This window comes from Sapajus apella, unplaced genomic scaffold, assembly GCF_009761245.1.
Source record: "Sapajus apella isolate SASKATOON/1434 unplaced genomic scaffold, GSC_monkey_1.0 scaffold141, whole genome shotgun sequence".
Classification (NCBI taxonomy): Eukaryota; Metazoa; Chordata; class Mammalia; order Primates; family Cebidae; genus Sapajus; species Sapajus apella.
This window is the reverse complement of record NW_022437081.1, coordinates 184302-192765: the sequence shown is the minus strand read 5'-3', so window position 1 is coordinate 192765 and position 8464 is coordinate 184302. Positions and strand designations below refer to the sequence as shown.

At 43.1% G+C, this 8464-nt stretch overlaps 1 pseudogene; it reads left to right on the top strand.

Moving 5' to 3' along the window:
• Positions 1-105: 105 nt before the first annotated feature.
• Positions 106-1449, top strand: LOC116540536 (annotated as a pseudogene).
• Positions 1450-8464: the final 7015 nt, after the last annotated feature.

Sequence of the window (8464 nt, the reverse complement as noted above, 5' to 3'; positions counted from 1 at the left end):
TAGAAGTGATACTGAGTTTTGTATGTTGATTTCGTGTTCTTCAAATTTACTCAATTTGTTTGCCAGTTCTAATAGTTTTCTTGTGGAGTCTTTAGGTTTTTCCTGGCCACTTCTGCGGCAAACAGTGATGACAACATCCTCTTCATCTATGACTGTGGTGCTGCAGAACTGTCACAAGAAAATAAAGGGGAGGGCAGGCTGCCCTTGGCCTGGGGAGTGGCATGATTCTGACATCCACCTCCAAGTTTGGCGGCTATTTTGCTTTAAAAGATGACTGCAAGTTTCTGATTCTTTTCCATACAAAACTATAGCAATGTCTGAGTGTCAGGACCATGGTGAGGAGGTGTATGGCCCTGACCTTACAGCCTATGAAGATAAAGTCTTGGTGGCAAACAAATCTGGAGATGTGCACTCCTTTTTGGTTTTAGAGCCACACAGATGTGGCAGACTTGACCTGGCACACTTGTCAATGTTGATAGAGGTGACTGTAAGTCCTGATAACTGCTTCATCTTCCCTGCCAACTGGGATGAGAAGATCCAGGCCAGCTAGGCCACGGTGCTTTACAGTATTGAGTCCCCTTCTGCCTCGGACACGCAGATTTTGCGAGCCACATCTCTGTGGTGCCCACACAGCCCAAACTGTTTCTTGTTCTCCTCCATGGACTGCACTCTTAGGCTCTGGGAGTACAGAAGTGGCCATCAACTGCACTGCTGTCACCTAGCCAGTCTGCAAGGGCAGATGGACCCTGGGGGCCCTCAGAGGGTTCTCATATCCAGGATCACGTTCTGGTGCCAGGTGAACTACATGGCGCTTCTGTGCAACTATATTCCTGTAATCTACATCTTCCAGCTTGATGCTCTCAGACAGCTAACTTAGTGTACAGGCAGCATATGTCATTCTAGTACCAAGACCGAGGGGCTGCGGGTGCTGCAGGACCACCAGGAAACTCCCCTGGTGCTCTGCAGGCCTGTGGGTGGCCACTGGCAGTCTGTTTCTGAATGCACTGTGTCAGAAAAGCAGTCTCCAGTGCTCTTCATGGGAACTGGGCCATGCTGGAAGGTTCCACCATCACAGATGCCAGCTTCAGCAGTCTCTACAAGGCCATCTTTGATAACATGACCTTATAGCTGAAGAAGAAAGAGGAAAGACTGCAGCAGCAGCTGGAGAAGTCCCCCACCTGGGCCAGAAACAAAGAAGTCGAGGCCGCGCAAGGTAGCTTTGAGTTGCTGACCTTGGCAGTTGGTAGTGCCTCTCACAACCCTGAAACAGCAAAAGCAGTTTTTACTTGTTCCCTCCTCATCCTGGCATCTCCCTTTAAGAAGGAAAATATGATATTAGTTAGGTCTGATCAGCTCAGCTCAGTGGATGGAATGGTCTCCTGGGCTATAGAGCATTCTGTATCACTGAGCATAGGGTCTTGCGTGGTGTCTGTGCCCCCTACTGGTTGAAGAGAAGCTGTGCAGATCATTAGCTCAAGTGAGAGACTATGGGGCAGAGAGGAAGTGCTGGAAGCATTTTATCTTCACGTTGAAGGGAATGTATTAACCTGTAGCAGCGGCAGCTTTGATTTTTCTACCATACTTGTAATGCTGTTCATGCTGAACATGTCTTCCTCTAAGAAAGACATATAGGCAGACATTTTTGCAGTGGCATGGAGGATGTTTTCATGTTGTTCCTGCCATCTCACCTTCCAGGTGGTACCTGCTCTGCAAGTAGCCACTTGCCATACGGGCCTGTTGAAACTCAAATAGAACTAAGTCTTCAGCCCTCCCCAGCTCCAGCCACACTTCATGTGCTCAGGAGCCATATATGGTGAGTGGCTACCGCGTAGAAAGTACAGAAACATGTTTCTCGTGTCACAGGGAGTTCTATCTGGCAGCAATGGTGCAGAAGGTGAACTTGTTTCAGCAAGTGTGAGGACATGGGCCCAGGCTAGAAACCCAGTTTTACAGGGAAATAGTCAAGAATATCGTATTTATTACTTTGACTTGATCTTTGCACACACTGCAGTGCAGCAGCGGTGTCACTGAATTCCAATCACCTGTGGATAAAGATGAACTTTTGCAATCTTCTGGAAATGTTTAGCAGTAATATATGGAACTAGACTCAAAATATATTGAGCAAAACATTTGAGCACATGCACTGTTTGTGGCTGAAGTGTTCAGTCACAAACTGAACGCTTTTGGGAAGTGATTTGGGAAGAAAGCTTCTGTGATGGTTTGGCTTCTAGATACATCAGGTAATTTGTTCATTTTAGCGTTTACCTACTCTCCAATTATTAAGTTTCAAACACAGGAATGACTGTACATGTTGGTGATAACTTGGGTGTAGGGTTTTGCTGGAGCCTTAGAAACAAAAGCTGTATCAAAAGCTGGAGTGCTTCAGGTTTTTCATGAGTGCATTGTTTTCCTTGAAAAAGGCATTCTTTTTATTTTATTTTTATTTTTCCACAAATTTTGGGGGTACAGGTGGTAGCTGGTTACATGAGTAAGTTTTTTAGGGTGATTTGTGAGATTTTGGTGCACTCATCACCCAAGCACCATACACTGCACCCTGTTTGTAGTCTTGTATCCCTCGTGTCCTCCTACTCTTCCCTCCAAGTCCCCAAAGTCCACTGTATTTTTCTTATACCTTTGTGTCCTCATAGCTTAGCTCTCACATATCAGTGAGAACATACAATGTTTGTTTTTCCATTCCTGAGTTAATTCGCTTAGAATAATAGACTCTAATCTCATCACTGAAAATGCCGTTAATTCATTCCTTTTTATGCTGAGTGGTATTCCATTGTGTGTGTATATATATATACCACAGTTTCATTATCCACTCGCTGATTGTTGGGCATTTGGGTTGGTTCTATGAATTTGCAGTTGCGAGTTGTGCTGCTATAAACATGTGTGTGCAAGTATCTTTTTCATATAATCCCTTATTTTCCTCTGGGTAGATACCTAGCAGTGGGATTGATGGTAGTTCTACTTTGAGTTCTTTAAGAAATCTCCACACTGGTATTCATAGAGGCTGTACTAGTTTACATTCCCACCAGGGTGTAGAAGTGTTCCCTGATCACCACATCCATGCCAACATCTACTTTTTAAAATTTTTTATTATGGCCATTCTTGCAGAAGTAAGGTGGTATTGGATTGTGGTTTTGATTTGCATTTCCTTGATCATTAGTGATGTTGAGCATTTTTCATATGTTTGCTGGCCATTTGTATATCTTCTTTTGAGAACTGTCTATTCAAGCCCTTAGCCCGCTTTTTGATTGGATTGGTTTTCTTTCTTACTGATTTGTTTGAGTTTGATATATATTCTTGATATTAGATTCCTTTGTCAGATGTATAGATTGTGAAGATTTTCTATAAAAATTCTAGAAGATGACATTGGAAAAATCCTTCTAGACATTGACTTAGGCAATCATTTCATGACCAAGAACCCCAAAGCAAACACAATAAAAACAAAGGTAAGTAGTTGGGACTTAGTTAAACAAGAGCTTTTGCACGGCAAAAGGAATAGTCAGCAGAGTAAATAGACAACCCACAGAGTGGGAAAAAAGGCATTCTTAATGGTGCCGCAAAGACCTTCACAGCCTGTGAGAAGTAAGTCTGTTTCCTAAGGCACCCTTCTAGTAGTTTAGCAGCTGAGCAGATATGGAAAGAAACATGACTTCCTTAAAATATTTTAATTAATTAGGCTCCTAAAATGTAACCTGTGGATGTAGTTTGAATATATGTACCCTTCGAATCTCATGTTGAATTGTAATCCCCAATGTTGGAGGTAGAGCTTGGTAGGTGTTTGGGTCATGGGGTAGATCCTTCATGACTTGGTGCTGTCATTGCAATAATGAATTAGCTCTCATGAGATCTGGTTGTTTACAAGTGTATGGCGCCTACCCCTCCCCACAAATCTCTCTCTTGCTCCTGCCCTGGCCATGTGACATGCCTGCTCCCACTTCATCTTCCACCATGAATAAAAACTCTCTGAGGCCTTCCCAGAAGCCAAGCAGTTGCCAGCACCATGCTTCCTGTACAGCTTGCAGAACTGTGAGCCAATTAAATTGCTTTTCTTTATAAATTACCCAGTCTCGGATATTTCTTTACAGCAATGCAAGAACCACCTAATATACCTGTGTTCATCAGGACACCAGCATAGAGATAAAGATAGGGTCATAGTAATAATAGGCTCAAATCAGTGCTTTTCTGACTGAACCTGCTTTGATGAAGACCCATATCCCCTCCCTAACACCTCCTAAGTACTTTTGGGTTTACCTCACGGATTTCTCATGTGTGTTCTGAAGAACAGTTCTCTTCAGCTTCAGCTTCCCCTCGCTGCGGTCATCCATGTCTCTTGGTGCTGACAACAACTGCTGTTGTACCAAAGACTGTGTCAAAGGCACAGTCCCCCATGACTACAGTGGTCATTAGCACCTTGCTCCATAGCTGAAGAAACAAATACCAATATCTGTCATTGATCCCATAATTTTAAGTACAAACATAGAAAATGGGTATTTAGGATTGAAAGTTTTTGTTGCCTGCCTTTCTAAATGTCTTAAAAATTTGCTGGTCTGGGTCAGAAGGGGAGAAGACAGTGTCAGGCAGGCACAGCAAAGCCATGGTGAGAATAGTCAGGTAGTCACAGTATTCACAGATGAGTTTTAGAGATATACAATCCTCCAGAGCCAATGGAATGACAACAGGAACAATTCTGAAGGCCAGGGAAGATGAAGAGCTTAATGTTTAGGACTGAGAAAACATGTGAATGTGGAATGGATTCAAGTTCATTATTTTAAGAAGTTTAGCCATGTTAAGGTGGTAACACAGAATTCAGTAGTTTGGAAAGAAGCATTAATGTGCTGGGACTCAAGAATTCGGTTCTGACTTTGCCTAAGCTGTTTTGTGCCTGAAATTTTACATATTTTACATAGCGACTGTTCCAAGACTTCCCAGTACTAGACTTGATAGCAATGCTTCTCCGCAAACTACCTGTGACAAAGAGCCAGGCTTTTCGATTTTCAATCCAGTATAAACAAATAGTTTTGTAAAGTACTTCAAAAATGACTTATGAGAGTAACACCCATTTAGACGGCTACTTTTTATTTATTTATTTATTTTTGAGACAGAGCCGGTGCCTCAGCCTCCCAAGAAGCTGGGATTATAGACATGTGCCACCACGCCTGACTAATTTTTATAATTTTAGTAGAGATGGGATTTCACCATGTTGTCCAGGCTGGTCTTGAACTCCTGGCCTCGAGTGATCTGCCCGTGTTGGCCTCCCATAGTGCTGGGATTACAGGCATGAACTACCGTGCCCAGCCTAGATGGCTACTATTTTTTTAAAGCCAGAAAATAACAAGTATTGATAAAGAGAAATTCGAACCCTGTACTCTGATGGCAGGATTGAAAAATGGGGCAACTGCTGTGGAAAACAGTATGAACATTTCTCAAAAAATTAACAATAGAATGACCATGTTAGCCAGCAATCCCAATTCTGGATATATAGCTGAAATAATTAAAAGCTGGGTGTCTTAGTCTGTTTGTGCTGCTGTAACAAAATGCCTGAGACTGGGTAATCTATAAATAACAGAACTTTATTTCTCATAGTTCTGGAAGCTAAGTTCAAGAAGATATCAGGATTTGATGTCTGATACAAAGGACCTGGTCTCTACTTCTACCATGGCACCTTGTTGGTACATCCTCTGGAAGGACAAACGCTGTGTCCTCACATGACAGAAGGAATGATAGGAAGTGAATCAATTCTCCAAGCTCTTTCACAAGGGCCCTAATCTCGTTCATGAGGGTTCTACCCTTATGGCTTAATCACCCAAGGCCCCACCTCTTAATACTATCACCTTGGTAATTAAGTTTTAACGGACGAATTGGGGAGAGGCACGTTCAGACCATAGCACTGGGTCTTCAAGAAATATTTACACGTCCATGTTCACAGCAGCACTAGTCACAGGAGCCAAGAGGTATGAGCAATTTCTTTAAAAGATCACCGAGGATACTATGGCAACAGTATAGAAGTGTACAGTATCCATAGTTGTTCATGCTTGAATGTTTACAGGACAGGGTCCAGGCTTGTTTACTCTAATTAATGTTAGGGTAGATAAATTGCTGTGTGTCCTTTTTAATTGAGGAACTGCTACCAATCCACCTAGGATAAGACTTTTTCTCATTTTGAGAGTTGTCCCTCCAGGTCCTTAGAGGTGACCCCTACTAGAAGCATTGGGATATTATGCAAATGAGAACCTCACTGACAGGTCATGAGCTCTTTATGTTCCCCAAGGTGGAAGGAACAATCCATCCTTGTCTAGCTTTTAGAACTTTCCAAATTTGGGTTGCATCAGTGGGGTTGTCAGAATTCTGAAACAACGCCCAAGATTCCTGTCCCCGCTCCTGGTATTCATACCTTGTATAACGCCATCCTCTTGCATGTGGACAAAAACCTGTGAATATATGAGATGTCGCTCCAGTGATTGGGTCACTAATCAGTTGACTTTGAGTTAATCAAAAGGAGATTATCCTAGGTGGGCTTGACCTAACCAGAGTAGTCTTCAAAAGAAAATGAAGCTCAGAGACACTTGTTCCTGCTGACCTAGAAGGAAGCAGACAGCCCTGCTGTGAATGTCTATGGAGGCAATGTGGCAAGGAACTGTGGGTGACCTCTAGGAGCTGAAAGTGACCCCCAGCTGATAGCCAGTAAGAAAACAGGGACCTCAGTCCTAAAACCACAAGGAAATAAATTTTGTCAACAATCTGTAAGTTTTGAAGGGGACACTCAACCTTAAATGAAAATTGCAGCCTTGACCAGCAACTTGACCAGCCTGGGTTAGATCCAAGGCACAGGACCCAGCTAACCTGTTCTCAGACTCCTGACCCTTGTTCTTCTTATCCTTGGTACATCACTTTCCCTACTAAGGCCCTAGTTCAAAACTGATAACTGTAATCCAAAACATTTATGGTGCTTTGCAATAATGGAGTCAATTTTCATAAATCTCTTCTCGGGTCTATGGAAACCAGAAGTCTTTCAATCCTAGAATTTGTTGGAAAGTGGTCAAGTGGTAAGGAAATAATTTCCCCCCCTAGAGTAGCACTTACTTCCCCACATGAGCCTTGGGATATTAGCGGCTCCACATAATTTACAGAGGCCTGGAGAAATTATTCTTGTTCAGGTGTCATTGTTCTTCAGCTTCACCCAGAGCTACAGAGATTTCAGCAGTCACTTCCATGTTATTCTAATAACTTGATACAGACATTAAGGGACACAAACAACTCTAAGCCATTCATGTCCCAAATCACACTCTGCCTTGTGTATGGAAATCTAGCAGGAACACTTGAGATCACATTGGATTTATCTCAAATTCTTAAAACTTCACCAGACAGATGAAGGCTTTTTTTTTTTCTGCTGATTGGCAGCAATGGTAACTAGTGATAACCTACTCGAGGTAATCTCACCACCCTAAGAACCACAGCCTTCTTTTCAGCAATGTAATGCATCTTGTGTTCATGGATTCTGTCTTGTTTGGGACATATATATTATATATATGTTTTGTCAGCCTTCTTTTTTTTTTTTTTTTTTTTTTTTTAGACGGAGTTTCGCTCTTGTTACCCAGGCTGGAGTGCAATGGCGTAATCTCGGCTCACCGCAACCTCCGCCTCCTGGGTTCAGGCAATTCTCCTGCCTCAGCCTCCCGAGTAGCTGGGATTACAGGCACGTGCCACCATGCGCAGCTAATGTTTTGTATTTTTAGTAGAGACGGGGTTTCACCATGTTGACCAGGATGGTCTTGATCTCTTGACCTCGTGATCTACCCGCCTCGGCCTCCCAAAGTGCTGGGATTACAGGCTTGAGCCACCGCGCCCGGCCTGTTTTGTCAGCCTTCTTTGTTACTTTCACAATTGAAGAAATGCATGAACTTGAGCTTTGGAAATGCCAAAGCAGTTCTTTAACGTAAATTACTGATTTCCACCAAATCATGTCTTAAAAAGCTTCAAGTTATTTTATAACGTAGTGTGCTCCTCTCCTGATACACACTTGCATCCCATTTATGCTTGGAAAAATGTCTGGTACTAGCTGGAGGCTCCTCCAAGCCTCTCCTACTCACCGGATGCTGAGAGTCCTGAGGCAAGGCTATCATGACTTAGATGTTGAGATTTCATAGAATGACACCTAGGAGGGTATAAGAAGTTCTGGGATTTGTTTCCTTCCTTCCTCACCCCCATATGCTGGTAGATGCACTTCAGATGTGCATGGAGCCCAGTTACACATTTAGTGCCAGTCTGCTGCTGGCCACAGGGTGCCAGGAATTTATAGAGGCATCCTCTTGCAGTCCTGGGTTGGGCCATATCATACCTACCATGACCCTCTGCTCCTTTTGTCACCCAAGTCAGTGTGACCCAACACAAAGGCTACATGAAGCATTCCTGGCCTCAGTGTGAGTGATTCTGGGGGTCAGGAGTCAAGAAAATA